This window comes from Solanum pennellii, chromosome 12 (assembly GCF_001406875.1).
Source record: "Solanum pennellii chromosome 12, SPENNV200".
NCBI classification, from domain to species: domain Eukaryota; kingdom Viridiplantae; phylum Streptophyta; class Magnoliopsida; order Solanales; family Solanaceae; genus Solanum; species Solanum pennellii.
The window spans coordinates 7,311,339-7,328,221 of record NC_028648.1 but is presented as its reverse complement, the minus strand read 5'-3'; the positions used below and the strand labels follow the sequence as shown (position 1 = coordinate 7,328,221).

General features: G+C 29.0%; 1 long non-coding RNA gene across 7 annotated transcripts; it reads left to right on the top strand.

The window, feature by feature from the left end:
* Nucleotides 1–1,624: 1,624 nt before the first annotated feature.
* Nucleotides 1,625–16,104, top strand: LOC114075086. 7 transcript variants are annotated; one of them, XR_003575428.1, is made up of 3 exons: nt 1,762–1,901; nt 1,984–2,098; nt 15,741–16,104. It is a non-coding gene; the product is annotated as an uncharacterized LOC114075086 (long non-coding RNA). The 7 variants fall into 7 exon arrangements; XR_003575427.1 differs by lacking the exon at nt 15,741–16,104 and adding an exon at nt 6,724–6,761; XR_003575425.1 differs by lacking the exon at nt 15,741–16,104 and adding an exon at nt 6,702–6,758.
* Nucleotides 16,105–16,883: the final 779 nt, after the last annotated feature.

Genomic DNA, 16,883 nt, shown 5'->3' with positions numbered 1-16,883 from the left:
TCATCTGCGACATTAATGAAGATGGACTTTTGTTGTTCAAGGAATCAAACCAACATTCAATTTCTGCAAATTCAAGTAATTTTGTTACAACTTCATACGTTACACTTGTATTCAGTAAAGTTTTAATTGATTTATTTATGGAACATTATTTATTTTTTACAGGGGTTGTGCCTGTTTCCCTTATCTTAGAGGGGAAAAAAAGGAGATGATTTGAACTTGCAATATTCAAGTTTGTTATTTTGAATTGATGGAATGCACAAATTCAAAAGTATGAAGTTTTGATGATAGACAAAGATATTCAAGAATCAAGTTCAACACTGTAACGAAGTCATGTATTTTCTTTATGATATAATTGATATTGTTCTAGAGTTTATTATTGAATTATAACAAATCCTAAATTGAAGTCTTTAATTGAAGCCGTGAGGTTTGTAACAAGAGGAAAAAATTGATCTTCTTGGAGACTTTTCTTTAGATTATCCTTTGTAATTTGATACCGCTCTTGAATTTAATGAAATTTGATTGCTGAAATCCTACACCATATAGGTCGTGATTCTTATTCCCTCGAGCAAAGAAGTTTTTCACGAAAAATATTGTGTTCGGTTCAGCATACAGAAATCTAATTCCTCTCACAAGTAGTTGGCACTATATCTTTCATGAATTGTTTAATTCCTTTTCTTCGTACGTAAAAACACACTTATTAGCATGAAATTTTAATAAATATTCCTTTGTATCCGCCTAAAGATATACATTAAATATATGTCTTTATTCTATAACCAAATAAAATAAAATCAACATTCACATATAGTAAACATAAAAAAAAATATTTGTCTGTTATAGCTATAGTTTACATAATTGTTTTTCATAAAAACATATATATGTATATAACACTACACATATACAAAACAAAGCAATTATATAATATGTTTCTGTTTCGATATACATATACAAAAGATCAATTGTACAATCCGTGTCTGTATAAAGCGAGAAAGAGATAAAAACAAAAGAAAACTTGACAGGGAATAAAGATCATATTTGTATAATCATAAATGTATATATAGGATAAAAATATATATTTTTATATTTATATATATAATATTCTCTTGCTTTATACAAATACAATCAAAATGTATACATTTGTATTTTCTATAAAGTTAAAGAGGCAAGCAAGATCTAAAAAAATGGGGAGCAAAATATGGGAGAAGAGAGAGCATACAATTTGAATTAAGAAAAAATTATATGAATTAATACATTTTAAAAAATAATTACTGATTTTAGCGATAGTTTTTGTTTTATTATCATTTATAGCAATATTGTGATAAATCTGTATATGTATTAAAAGTGAATTATGTATGCAATATATTTGAATTATAATTGTTTTTTAAATATATTATATTTATTTGATAAAAAAATGTCACATTCTATTATAAGTGTATTAAAATGTGTGATAAATGTATTATTCATCATTAAAACTTGTATTATATTTGAATAATAAATTTATCTTTATAATATGTATTAAACTTGTATTATAAATAAATTAAAAGTGATTAAATTAAAAAAAATATTATTACTATAAATAATAAATATTTTATTATTATAATATATTAATATAAGTTTCCTTTGAATTAATATTTTGCTAGTACATTTTTCTTAAAAGAAAAAAGTGAATGGCCCCGATAACTCCAAACTCCAAAAGAGAGAAGCAAAAGAAGGAAAGAAAAGGACGCGTTCTTCTTTTTTTCCCTTTATTCAGTAAAAGTGCGTTTATTGCTTCTTTTCGGTAACCTGCAAGGGGTTGTTTGAGTAGTGAATACTCTTTGTCTTTACTAACCCTACAAATTCTCTTCCGGCAAGTTTCAGGTTCCTCCGGATCGCTCCGACGCCTTTGATGTTCACATCTTCTGGTAGTCCTGTCGCAGATGACTTTCGCCCTTCTAAGGAACCACACTTTCTGTAAATCTAATTAATTTGAATTCAATGTGGCAGGACGAGAGTCATCTGTGACAGGATAATGGAAGATCTAGTTATCAAAGGCTTATTCGGGCGTTTTTTTTCATGTCCAGTTCGTAGCAAAATCTCCAACTTTTGCAGAGTAGCACAGGTAGACATTTCATCACCACTACTCTATTAGATATTGAATTGAGTATGATTTGCTTCCTCTTTTGAGCGTATGCTATAGAATTTGATGTTATGTTAACACAAGTTACTATTTCTGTGTGTGTGTTGTGTTGAAATTTGTCTGTAAAAACTAGGCTTTTTATTTAATCAATATTAAGAAGATGTGGTATGTGGAGATGTGTTGGACGAGAAAATGGAAACATATAGCAGTGTTCAACTTTTTGCAGGCCTAGATGTGTTGAAGTTTCAGCAGTTTTGTGGTTTGTCAATAGTCTTTGTTTTATTAAAGATGTACTATTCTTTGCATTTGAGGTATGTGCTAACAATTTTGGGCCTTGTTATGTATGTTTGAATCCCTGAGTGTGTGCGTGTTTGTGTATATATACCTACACATATACATACACAGAAAAATTTGACTACTTACTCTGCAGTTGTAGGTGGGTGGATTTAAGATAGTAATATACGTGGACGAATTGGTGTTATAATTGCCTCATATTTCCATAATAGAATTTGTTATAAGAATATTATGGTATCCTGACAGTCGTCTTGTAAGTTAATTTTTTTTATATAGGTTTTGTTAGGACTATTGCACAAAGTTATTAGGCATCTCCTAAGAAAAACTTGTTATGATTCCTACTGGGTCAATTGATGATTAGCATAGATCTTTGATATTTGTCATTAACCAATTTAGAAGGATATCAGTTGAGACAATTCAATTAGCAAGGGGAAAATAAATTGATTGATGAAGAGGCTTCTTATTTTAATGTTTGTTCAAGTATTATGGACACTTTGGCACTCTTGTAGGATGCCAGATTCACTCACTGCTTCACTATGATCTATGTTTACCATGGATAACGAAATTATCAGATGTATTAGAATCTTTATCTCCAAAAAGAAGAGGAGGTTATAAAATCAAAATATCTTGCCTTCCATCCGGATCCAGCTTGCGCTCCTCACGGGTAACTCTATCCACTAATCTTATAGCTCATGGTTCTCAACCTACTTCAATCCTTAAGCCATACCCTTGGGTACCCTTCCATACCCTTTTTCACGAGCCAATGCATCCTATCCAGCTGCTGCTAGCAACGCATGTCATTTTGGCCGAGTGTGAAGTTAATTATCCATCATTTGGTATTCAAAATTTAGCGAGAGCTTGACAGTTCTCTTCTGTACTATTTTCATTGCACCAAGGGTATGCTAGCTTCTCTCTTTAAGTCCAGGTTTTTTCTTCCTTTGTGGTGTGATTTATCATATTCTACTTGTTTTTGATGGCCAGTAAAGCCTCGAGTCATAATGCTTGCTGTGAGTACTTTCGTACGAAATGTTAATATTTAGTTAGGTAGGTAAGTTAGCTTAGTCCATCATATTGACTTTGGAAATCCATAAATCCCAATCCTTTATCATATCTTATACCCTAAACCCAACAATAATTCTTCTATGATGACAAGTTAACTAAGTATAATTTTTACTTTATACTAGAATGTTAGGTTATTAGAAGTTACATTTTGAAAATTAGCAACTGTTATGATATTTGTCTTCTTATCATCAATGGATAGTCTTTACTAGGTGCAACAAGATAGATACGGAATACTGATTTCTTTAGGTAGGGGAATGTAAAGTCAGCATTGAAAAAGAGTAACAAAATAAAGATCCATCCCTCATATTAAGCAAATAACCATACAAGTCATTTTATAATCCTTATGATCTATTATAATGAAGCTCCAAAATTGTTAGAATATTACAAAGGAATTTGTGGCTCGAGATCCAAACCCTTAACACCAAAATAGATTTACATAAATAGCATTGAAAGACTTAGAAGTTGGATATTTAATTAATATAGTAGCTAAGGGTATGCAATTGGGATTAGAAGCCTTAAGTAATCTTCAAAGTACATAAAGTAAAGTTGTGAAGCAAAATCATCAGTTGCTTGTTTTCATGTACTTTCAACATATGAACAAATTTAACTGGAAACAAGAAAACAAGAACTAATGACTGCTAATACAATAATTCCTCTACCAAAATGCAATGTAGGGCCTCGCAACCTTCCCATATCCAATGGCCTTCTTGTAAACTGGTTTGCGCATCATGCCACATTCTGTTTGAGACTGTTGCTTTACTCCATACTTGTTTGTCTGTTGTTCTCTCTCTATAGGAGCAGAATCCTTAATTCCTCTATCTCTACTTGTCGATTTCCCTTCACCTTTGCTTCTACTGGACTTCTTTTTTTCAGTCTGAATCACCTTCGACTTCTTCTGTTTCCTGAATTTACTCTCAATAGCATTGGCATCACTTTCACCCAATTCATTACCTAAATAGTCTTGTTCCCTTGATTTTCTTTTCTTTACAGAAACTTCCCTCCTGTTGTGTGCTTTTAAATCAATTGAAGTACCTTTAGAACCACGATTTTGAAAGTTACTTTGGATGAGAGATTGGTAGAGGGCATGTAGAGCACTTGTGGTATCGTCCTCACTAATGTCACAACAGTTCATGCCAGGAAGCCAGTCTAACATGGTGCAGACCCAACTCTGAGAAAGTTGATTGGGTTTTGTACCATAGGGGAGAAGCCTCCGCTTCCGACATGTAGAACATCGAATCCAATCTTCTTGTATAATGAATGGAGCAAGTGGTGACTCATCCACTGAAGTGGTCAGTTCCCGGCAGTGTGTCTTATCAGAAGTTGTGTGTGAATCACTACTCTTCGGGGCATCAGTATTACCAGAACGAAGCTTAATCCTAATCCTAATGGGTTGGTGAGAAGAAATAGGGGTAGGGGTAGGGGTAGGGGAAGGGAGTTTTTGAGATATCTGTGGTTGAACTACAAGTTGATCAATCGGCAAAAACGAACCATAAACACCAAATTTTGGCCCCAATTGCTCAGCAGAAACAGTACCTTTGAAATCTTTCGTATAATTGCCCAAAACAGTTTGAAGCTTAGCATCAATGTTTATATGAGAATCGTCATATATTTCTCCTCCTTCAATATCGTGTTCTTCTGCCATCGTAGTTTCCTAGTCCTATGCTCACAGTTCCTAAATTTCTTTGCTAAGTTCACAATAAAATCTAATCTATATATAAAAAAAACCTCCTGATTAATTTTGGTAACTTATAAAATAGACACAGTTTCTAAATTTTTTTGCAAAATTACCAATTAGGATTAGTAGTCCTAAGCCGAATCAATTTAGGAAAAACCTCCCTATTAATGTGATAACTTATTAACCACTAACTAAATAACTAATAAAATAGACACGTTAATTTTGTAATTAAAAGTTAATTTGGTAACTTATTACCGACTAACTAAATAACTAATTCATTGGGCATCATATTAAAATAAAATAGACACGTTAATTTTGTATGAAAACGTTAAATTCATTTTTTTTTCTGCTTTCTTAAACTGTATAATTGTGTGTGTGTGTGTGGGGGGGGGGGGGGGGGGAAACGAAGTATGACATACTTTTGAGTTATTTTAATTAATCGATTGTCTTTTTATTAATTCAATTAGTTAAATATACATTATTTTATTATTTCAATTTATACGAAGGTGTTCGACTAAACACATCAATTTATATTAAAAAAATAAGACTATTTAGCTAAATCATCTTACAAATGACTATGTTAGTAAGGATTATTTTAAAAATAACATAAGACATAAATTTAAGGGATAATTGCATAGAATAACAAATTAATGATGTAAAATAAATATAGTAATTATCGTTTGATTTATTTGTGCTACATGTCAAAATATATTTTTTATACCATATAAATATAGACTACACAGATAAATAAAATTAAATTCATAATTTAAAAATTCAAATTCAAATTATTAAGAACTCTCGATTTTGCTCAAACTGAAACTATGCCAGCTCTGCTCACTGCAACTCATGCTCTATTAATTAACTAGTGAATTTGATCGCGCTACGTGCGATTTTAAGTTTTTTAACATAAATTGTGTTTATATATTTCTAATAAAATTTACGCACAAATCATACTTTCATTTCAATTATTTCTTTAAAAGATCTTTAATTTATTTATTATTTATAGTCACTTAAAAGTTTTTAATCTTCTATAGGTACTCGTGTAATAAATTTATAAGTGAAAGAAAAAAATAATTATTTTTCTTAATAGGAAGTAGAGAAAGAATTCAAGAAATTTTGCATATATTTTGAGCATATATATAAAATCATTTTTAAATTATTAATTTTTTTTAAAATGAAGAACCACAAATACATATACAAATATACTCATCAAAAAAAGAAGAAAAAAATAAGAACCACAAAGTATATTGTTTCGATTTTTCGAACATTGAGACCAAATGAATCATAAGAAATTTGGAGAAAAACATTATTATTGTTATAAACAATTAGTATTATAGTGAATAATTATGTGGAGTCCTTGTAGGATATGGTTAGGAATCCTACTTGGGGACCAAGTAAGGTTTTCCCTATAAATAAAGGGTTTTCCTTCATTGTAAAGAAGATTTGTTAAATATCATTGAATCCTAAATATACTTCAAGATGAATAAGAAATCTTTATCTTCTCCCTACTTTATTCGTCTTCTAATTTCATATAGTTTCATAACACGTTATCAGCACGATTGTTCTATTCTTAAAGAATGATGAAGAAGACGGGAAAAGTGCAAAAGAGATCTTGCATAAGTTATGCAATAAGGTTCTTATATCTTCAAGGTACGATTTATCTTTCTGTTATAATATTTATGTAATAGATCTGGAGGTACCATCTAAAGTAAGTATTTAAAGAGACTTGTCGACTTTCTATACGTTTAATTTTAATCGATTGGGAAGAGAATTTCTTAATTTATTTTAATAATTGAATAAGCACAATTTAGTGAAAGGTATGTTTTCAACCTTTATATGAGGTATGTGATCTATTAAGCTATATTTATTAACTACTAATGTTGATTATAATAAATCAATAATCTCAATTTTGTGTGTAATTATAATGTACGATCATATTAATGATCATCAAAAGTGATAAAATTAAATTATTTTGAAGGCTTGAGGTTGAGCCTCATTGTGGGTAAGACGATAGATTTAAGTTTTATCGCACCAAAAGAATAAGACGATGAACTTATGTCTAATCGCACAAAGAGGGTAAGACATTGGGTTAAACTCCTGATGCACTACGATGATAAGATATTGGGTTCAAGACCCGTCGATTTATGACCTAAGACACTTTTATATAGATAAGACATTGAATTTTGAGTCTTAATGCACCATATTGATGATATAATAATGACTAAAGAAAAACTAATGTATTTTAGATGAAGAGTCATGAAATTTACTGAATTTACTCCATTACAGAAGTGAATGTTGTATTAGTGCATAATATGCCTGAAAGAAGACAAGTGATTGAATAATGCACATAAATATGGAATGAGGTACTAGCTATCATAATTTGATAAGCTCACATGTTTGTGTTCCATTCATGAAGAATGAGAACTTCTGATAAATGCTAAAATATGGATCCATTCTCTAAAGGGAATGAGGTGTAAGCCACCGTGCTAGGCATGAGAAAGATTTTGACCTTGGTCAATGATGTGGTATCACTAAGAATGTCTCTAAGAAGACATGTATTATAGAAAAGTTTCATGTTTTATCTTCGGGCTTGTATTGGACAAGAATTAATGTAATTGAGGCACATTCTATAGTAAATAAGAAGTTTACTAATTTCAGTACTTTCTTAGTTTGACACGATTGTCTGGGACATCGTTAGTCTATAATGTTTAGACGAAGTATGGAAAATTAAAATGGACTTTCATGGAAGAAACTAAAAATTCTTTTAAATGGTGAATTTTCTTATACTACTTGTTAGCAAGGCAAGCTAATTGTGAGACCACCATAAACGAAAGTTGAAATTGAATTTTTTGCGTTATAGGAACGTATACAAATATTTGTGGACCTAGTCATCCACCAAGTGGATTGTTTAGATATTTAATGATCCTAACAAATGTTTCTTCTATATGATCTCATGTGTGTCTATTATTATCTCACAACTTGATGTTTGCAAAAATGTTGGCACAAATAATATGTTTACATGCACAATTTTCTTCAGATTAGTTCATTCAATGATGGAATCACGGCTCACCTAAAGGGTAAAGTAATTGAGAAGAAATAAATCTAAAAATTACTCTTGGAGTAATAAAATTGAAATTTACTCATATAATAGTAAATCAGAAATTTACTAAAGCAAAAGACACATGGCGTAATAAACTTGGAGTTTACGAGTACTACTAATTTTATTAGTTGGCATGAATAATTTGGTCATCCCAAAGATGTGCATACTGAGTAATGGACATACATTGAAAAGCTAGAAGATTCTTCCAGAATTCTTTACGTTGCTTGTTCTCGTGATAAAGTTGATTGGATCAACTAAAGTTGGGACTAAATCCCTAAATTCTGAAAAGTATAAAAGGTGAATATGAGCCCGTTTACCTATCATGTGATATGATAAAAAGATGTATTTATAACATAATCACATGTACGTTTGTTGTCAACATGTAGTTTGACATTCACAAAATTGTTTGTGCAAAAATAATTGAGATAAGAGCACAATTTCATAATATGAAATCAAGATAATTCACCTTGATAATATTGATATATATATATAAGATGATGTGACATTAAATGTCACATATAGTGAATCATTGCTTATGAAAATAAAGTATCATGTGTTGATCTGAAATATGATATTACATACAGACTTAATTGTATGAATCAAACCAATAAGTTATGATTAATGTTTCTGTTAATTGGTTTATGGTCAGGGACCAAATAGTTTTCATCTGATAATTTTGATTTGCAATATATGATTAATGAATATACTTTGATATGTGGTATATAATCAATGAATATACTATGATGCACAAAGATAGATTCTCCAAAAGATTGAGATATATGTTAGTTTGTCTAACATAAGGGGGAGATTAGAAGCAACACAAAAGTTGTAAATACTCCTATTGAATGTCCAATAGAGTCTATGACATGCATGAAGCATGATAGACTAATCAATTCTAAATAAAATAATCTTTAAAAAAGGGAGAGGATCAAAGGATCAAAATGATCATAATAAGGAGACAATGTGCTCTTGGAGAGCCTACGACATAACACTTTATGAAACCTCATGAGAGGGGTAGCTACCTAAAAATAATGAAGTGATGAGATCTCAATAAGTTTTGTCGTATTGTGAATCGATACAAAATGGTATATCGTTGACGATATCTTTGATACAACAGCGCGCAATATTGTAAAAGATTATGAGGATATAAATTCGACATATATTAAAGCATACTTGTGTAGAAATAATTATCAAGTAAAAAGTGGAATGGTGCATCTTGGTAAGCGTAAAACTTATTTGACTTGCAATCTAGGCACTAGAAGATGTCATACATCTAATATTGAATGTTGTTACTTGACAAAATTGATATGAAAATATCCAATGGGTTCGAAATCTAAAGCATATACAAGTTTTTGGAAAACTTGTTTATCATCCTCATAAGGATTAAATAGATTCAAAATGCATAGAGCATATACAAGTATTGTTATGCTAGTTGATAACTAGAATTGAAACTCTTGAAGAGTTTTCAAAAGACAATAAATTATTTGCGTAAAGAAGTCAAAGTAAGGAACTTGCAGAAATCTTTGATCCTGAAAGAAAGATTCATAAAAGGAGATAGAAGAAAACATATTTCGGCAAGGTTTTTCTACATTCATGGGCTCCCAAGAATGGTGATATCAACATACAAGAGGTCTGTTCAAGTAATATTATAGTTGATTTATTCACCAAATCTTTACCAAGTACAACTTTCAAGAAGATGGTGCACAAGCTTGGAAAACAATATTCTAGTCTCTGAATTGATGTTGTCATTAGGGGGAGTTAATACGCGATGTACTCTTTTTTCCGCACAAGGTTTTGTCCCACTGGGTTTTCCTTGTAAGGTTTTTAATGAGGTATCCATAATGCGTATTATTAGATATGTGTACTCTTTTTTCTTCACTAGATTTTTTTCAAGGGGGAGTTATAAACAATTTGTATTGTAGTGAATGTCTAATTATGTGGAGTCCTTGTAGGAAATGGTTAGGAATCCTACTTGGGGATTAAGTAAGGTTTTCCCTATAAATAAAGGGTTTTCCTTCATTGTAAAGAAGATTTGTGAAAGATCATTGAATCCTAAATATACTTCAAGAGAAATAAATAGTCTTTTCTCTTCTCCCTACTTTCTTCTTATATCTAATTTCATATAGTTTCATAACAATTATACTATTTTTTTAAATAAACCAACGAATATTATAAAGTATCTTACAAATTTTTTAAACGTATTGAATTTGACAATTTCTATATGTATTTGGAGCTTGTGTTCTTTTTAGGGTGTTATACTATTTTTTTTTTTAAATAAACCAACAAATATTATAAATTATCTTACAAATTTTTTAAAAATATTGAATTTGACAATCTCTATATGTATTTGGAGCTTGGGCTCTTCATCCTCTCTCTTATATTGATTTATCATATGCTTGTATTCCATTTAATGTAGTATATATTGTTACTTATGTTTGATTGAACATTGTCTGGTACAATAAAAAAAGTTGCAAAATATGTATGAATTATTTCTACTTCACTACAACGATATATTTGTAATAAAAAAGTTAAGTTTTGTCTCTATTGTTAAATCAATGACACGTAAAAGTAGCTCTCAAAATTACAGTGTCAATTAAGAAGTAAAAAAATGTTAATGATTTTGTAGAGTATATACATTTCGATCCCATTTTATTTTGTTTGAGAGTTAAATTAAATGAACTTTCACCCATATTATATTTAATATGTATTTTTTTTAATCAATATCAATGTGAGAAACATTGAATCTTATAGTATTTTTCGTACATATTTCAAAATATTTAAATTTTAATTCTAAAATAGTGAATTAATCTAATTCAATTGAGCGTTGAGAATAGTTAAATTAACCATAAAAAGGTAAAATATGATAAGTAAAATGAACGGAAGCAGTAATTACTTTAGAATTCTACATTGAGGTAAATGTTATAGGTCGAATATATGAGACTCATTGATGTAGATTATAACACATGATATCAAAATTTATCAAATATTGAGTAAGAAATATTTTAATAAAGAGATTTCAAAGTAGTTCTCAACCAAAAGAATACATCTATTATTTAGTAATTAAAATATAGTATGAGACTCCTTGATTTATCAAAATATCAAGATTTGAATGTTGAGTAAGAATTAATAAAGAAATTATAAAATGGTTCTCAATCAAAACAATACATACCTTAATTTGGCTGTAAGAATGAATTCATTAAGTTTTATCAAAATAGAATATTTAATATCACATGAATTTCTCAAGATAAAGCATGAAAGATGCAAATTAAAAATAAAATACTGTAAATCTGCAAAGTAAAAATTGATATTATTCCTTTGAGTTATAACACGTAATTCTATCCCAATTTAGTATAAAATAATATTAAAAAAATATAAAGAATATATTTAAACAAACTTAATATACATATTACACAATTTTTTTTTGACTTTTTGTGTATGTGTAAAATTAGACATTTTAACCTTTAGGCATAAACGCAATGACTTGCAAAAGTGAAGCTTCACAATCACAAAAAAAAAAAGGAATACAAAAGAACATAAAGAAACACATACATAAGACATTGAATATATTAATTGTTCAATTTAATTGGATTATAATTATGGTTCAATATTCACCCATGGAAAAATGAGCAAAACGGATGTAAAATGTAAAATCTAAAATGTATCAATTATTTAGTTTAAATAATAATGACTTTTGATCTTTCTTAATTAATGTAAGTGATGTTTAATTTGTAGGTTTTTAAATAAATTATATAAATGTAAAAAAACAAGAAAATGTCAAAAATTGAGAAAATAAATAAATGTCATTCTTGACTTTAGAAGCATGCCACATCACCTCTCCTACGGTAACATTATAAGAAGAAAGTTGAAAACATAAAATCACATTACACATTTGTAGTTTACTTTTTTGTACATATAATTTAATAGAAAAAAAGCTTTATATTTAAAATTTGTGATGAACTTTAAATAACATACTACTTACAAAAAATAACAAAAAATCTTAAACACTTCAACTAATATATATAAAATTAGGGAAGCAAAATTAAACTTGTTACTCATCATGTGGAGGATAAAAACATTTCTTTATCGAATCTTGATTATTTTGCGCTCCTCTAACATGCTCCTTTAAACATATACCTGCAAAATGAGAAGTTCGACTCCATATGTTGGAACCAATCAGGACATGTAAAAACTGAAAATGAAAATTTGAAAAAAAACCATTCAAACAAAAATATTTAACCATAATATCCTAAATCATTGAGATGATAGCAATTTTTGTCATATGTAACATATATTCCGGATACTTATATAGTGATAGATGAAGTCATGGAAATTAAATACAAGGAAGATAAAAGATCATTTTATTTTGTAGAGTAGCCCTTTAGAGGGGAGTTATTAGAGGATTAATGATAGTTTTTTGAGTTTCATAAACTGATTTTATTTATAAGAAATAAAGAAGATTTAATGAGGGAGGTATAATTAAAAAATATAATTTTAAAGTGATTTTTAACCTAGCATATAAATAAAGAATAAATTTTTAAAATTTTATTTTTAAAAAAAACGAATGGTGGCCATTGAGATTGAGATTTGCCACATCACCTAATCTTTTATCTAGCTTTATTTTATATATATTTTTTAAAATAATAAAAATAGAAGGTATAAATTATAATAACAATAAAAACAAAAAAATTTATAATAATATAAACTTAAAAATAATATGTAGAAAACGGACATTAGAAAAAAAATATTATAAAAATAATTTTTTACGTTTGAGGCAATATGGTAGCCTTTTAGAATTCTTTGATTTAAAGGTGTAATTATCATTAAATAACTAATTAATAGTAATATATATATATATATATATATATATATATATACACACACACACATAAAATTATTGTGTAAAAAATAAGTTCTATTTTTTAAAAAAATTAAAAATATTTTTTTTAATCATTGAGACATGTCACATAGACGAAATGAAGATCCTCATTTATATATATTATATTGATTGATGTGTTTTCCTCTACTGCCTGTGCTCCTCTTTATATAAGTTTTGAGGAGGAACAACCAAGTGAAGAGTAAGACTTAGTCAATTTAAGTATTCCCTTTTGATTTGCTTTAATTTATAGTATTTATATTTTGTTTATTTTGTATTTGCTAATTAATTTAGAGTCTTATTTAATTTTGAAGAAACATTTTATACTGCTGAAACAGTTTATTAGGACAGTGTCTAGCACGACTCAAGTATTATATTTATATATACATATATATTACTTAAGAATATTATTATAGTAGTATTTATTTCAATTATTATATTATTATTTTGATATTATATTTTCGCCATCTATATATATATACTATTAAACTTGTCTACGCTTCGTGCGGTCTTAAAAGATGGTAAAATATATATTTTTTAAAAATTAAATATTACAATTTTTATCTATATATTTATCTGTCTATTTGCTTATCTATCGGTCTATTTGCGGCTTCTAACAAAAACATAAGTAACTATTTTTAATCAAAAGAAATTATAAACTTGAAAGAAATTATTAAGAGAATATATGATAAAATAAATAATGCAACATCATTCTTACTACTGTAATCAATAGAAAACATGAAATCACTGGCGCAATCTTTCGAACTCTTATCGATACTTGCTCCCACAAGCAGATCACCACTCAATAGTCTTCATCTTATTTTTTAAAATCAAATATTATGAATATAATAACACATAAAACATAAAACTTAAAAGGCTAATTTGATCATTAATGTATTTATTGTTGGACTACAATATAAAATAACAGATAATGTCATGAATATGACTATTAATTATTTTAGGGGCGATTGTAATGGCCCGGTAGGTTATTTTTGAATATTTTGAACTATCATTTCACTTGAGTCAATTAATTGATGGATATGACTTAATCGATAGTTAATGGGCTAAAGTGATAATTTATTGAAGGCCCTATACCGTTTAGCCTATATTTAATAAAATAAGTGAGTTAAATTTATCACTTTTAGTATATAAGTATTATTAATTTAGAAAAAAAGAAGAAGATAAAATAAAGAGAAAAGGGAGAAACCGTAAGCGACATCATGAGCAGTGAGTGCTTTTAACTTCACGTAAGTATTTTCACTAAGCTTTTATAATTGTTATTTTATACGTCTAGGACAATAGTGAACACTTAATGGTGTATTCTATTAGAATTGAGTCTTAAGGGGACAAAAATAAGTTGGGCAAATTATAATATATTGATATTCGATCAATGAACTAATATAGGTTTGGCGTTTTATTTATTTTTGGTTACCGTTGATGTAATTAAAAAGTTGAAGAAATATTCTATGGTTGATGAGTGGGTAATTATTCCTAGGATTATAGGGCAATGATTGAGAGAGCATGATGGGTGGGATAGTAATTACAAAGGTTTGCACTTCTGCATAGTATCTATAGTTATAGTTCCTAATACATGTTAGTTGCAGGTTTATTATTCGTGGTTGAATCTCAATTGTAGATACATTGAGATGTGTAATCAATTATCGGGTGAATTATATTATATGAAAGTTATTAGGGTTATAGCGTTTGGAGATATTATGACTTAATTTTAGGTTTGAATTTGAGAAATATGAGACTCGACATGTTAATTGACATCGAGTTGAATAACTTGATTATAAACTTAGGTGATTGTTCGATAAATTGAGGCAAATGGATTTCTAAACTCTCGTTAAGTGTATGAAATGAGTGTATTTCCTTATGGTATATGTTTGGGAGTAATGGGATTTGGTGATGGGTTGACTTGTCCACATTGATTAATACTAATGATGAAAAAGGGGGATAACAAAAGGCAATGTGGTTAATTGTTTATGTGTGATATGTTGAGAAAGGTTTCAAGGCTTGTTGAATCATTGTTGATGTGCTATTATGTTTGTGTTGCTGTGAATTGTGCAATGTTATGAAAATGACCATCTCCTAATTATTTGTATGAACATGTCATTTGCATTATTTTGAGACATGGTTATGAAAAGTGTTATTTGCATTGAGAAAGAATGAGAACTTATAGAGGATGTACGATTTCGATGGATATTATATTTCGAGGGATGTATCGCACGCCGCGATGGTTACTATTATCGAGGATTGTGTTGTGCGCCGCGATAGATACATGGACAGATATGTCCCCCATGGGTCCTGGACTGAGAGACAGCGGGTGTGTATCACTAGGTCAGACATGCATCATTATACTTGACATTGCATTCCACATACTTATCATTAGTGAACTTGATATTGTGTTTTACTGATCTTGTGAATGCCTTTTTGTGGAACTGGTGATTGATGAATACTGAGCTTGTTGTTGAGGATATGTAATTTGTTAAAATGTTGTTATTGAGGATATAATTTGTCAAAGTTTTGTTGTTGAGGATATGTAATTCGTCTAAGTGTTGTTGTTGAACTAAGTGCTATGTAAACTTTGAGTTATTAGGTTGGACTGATTTTTATGCAGGTTGTAGTTGTGGAGGTTCGGTTGGGGTGATAGGAGTACCCGTAGTCTGTTCCCTTAGCTTGTGTTTAGAGATTTACTTGTTGAGTACCGTGTGGTTTGGTACTCACCCCTTGCTTCTACAATTATTTTTTTAGATTACGAGCCTGAATTTTGTTGTACTTGTCATCCTCTTCTTTTTCGAGGCTTCGTGGAGATTTGTGAGGTAGTTGTTTGTCGTCTCAGTGGCCTTTCTTTCTCCTTAGTTATTATCTTGTTCTATTCTAGAAACAGGTTTATTTGAGACTAGTGTATTCTTTTGAATCAATTGTAATACTTTAGAAGCTTGTACACGTGACAACCAAATTATGGGGATATTTTTGAGCTTATTATAAATTTTTCGCATTTTAGTATAATGGTTTTGAATTTTAGGATGACTTGTCTTGGTGGAATAAATCAAGTGCCATCACGCCCATTTTGGATCGTGACAGCTACGATAATAAAAACTTGTGGAAATAATGAAAATAAAGACCCATTATATATTGACCTTTTAGTTTCTAACATTATATATTTAATATAATTAATAGTGCTAAAAGATATTTATTTTTTTACTGTTTTTAATATAACATATATTAAGAAAAAAATTAGAGAAAACCCTTAAAATGAAGAAAAAAATTTGTATTTCTTGACCAAAGAGACACTGATTTTTTTTCTCTATATAGCTTCATTATTATATATGAGATTCCGTTTTGTTATATGGTGGAGATGTGAGAGAAAGTAATCAATATTTTATATGTTACATTAAGATAATGAATACATTAGAATTCGTAAAAAGACTGTTTTTTGTATTTTAGCTTTTTGCTTATGCACATAATGTACAAGACTTCATACTTTATAGTCAATTATCTATTGCAATGTATGTAGTAATTTGTCAATACGATTCTATAATGCCATTCTTAAACTTATGTCATATACATTTTTTTAGAAATTGGAGTTGCGCATCTTCAGTATCAATAAGTACGGTGGACACTTAATCAGTTTCTTTGTTAATCCTACTTGATTTTTCGGGGGATGGAGGGATTTTAAGATTGCGTGAAAATTTTATTTGGATTCAATAAATTAAAACTATAAATCAAATATATATATATATATATATATATATATATA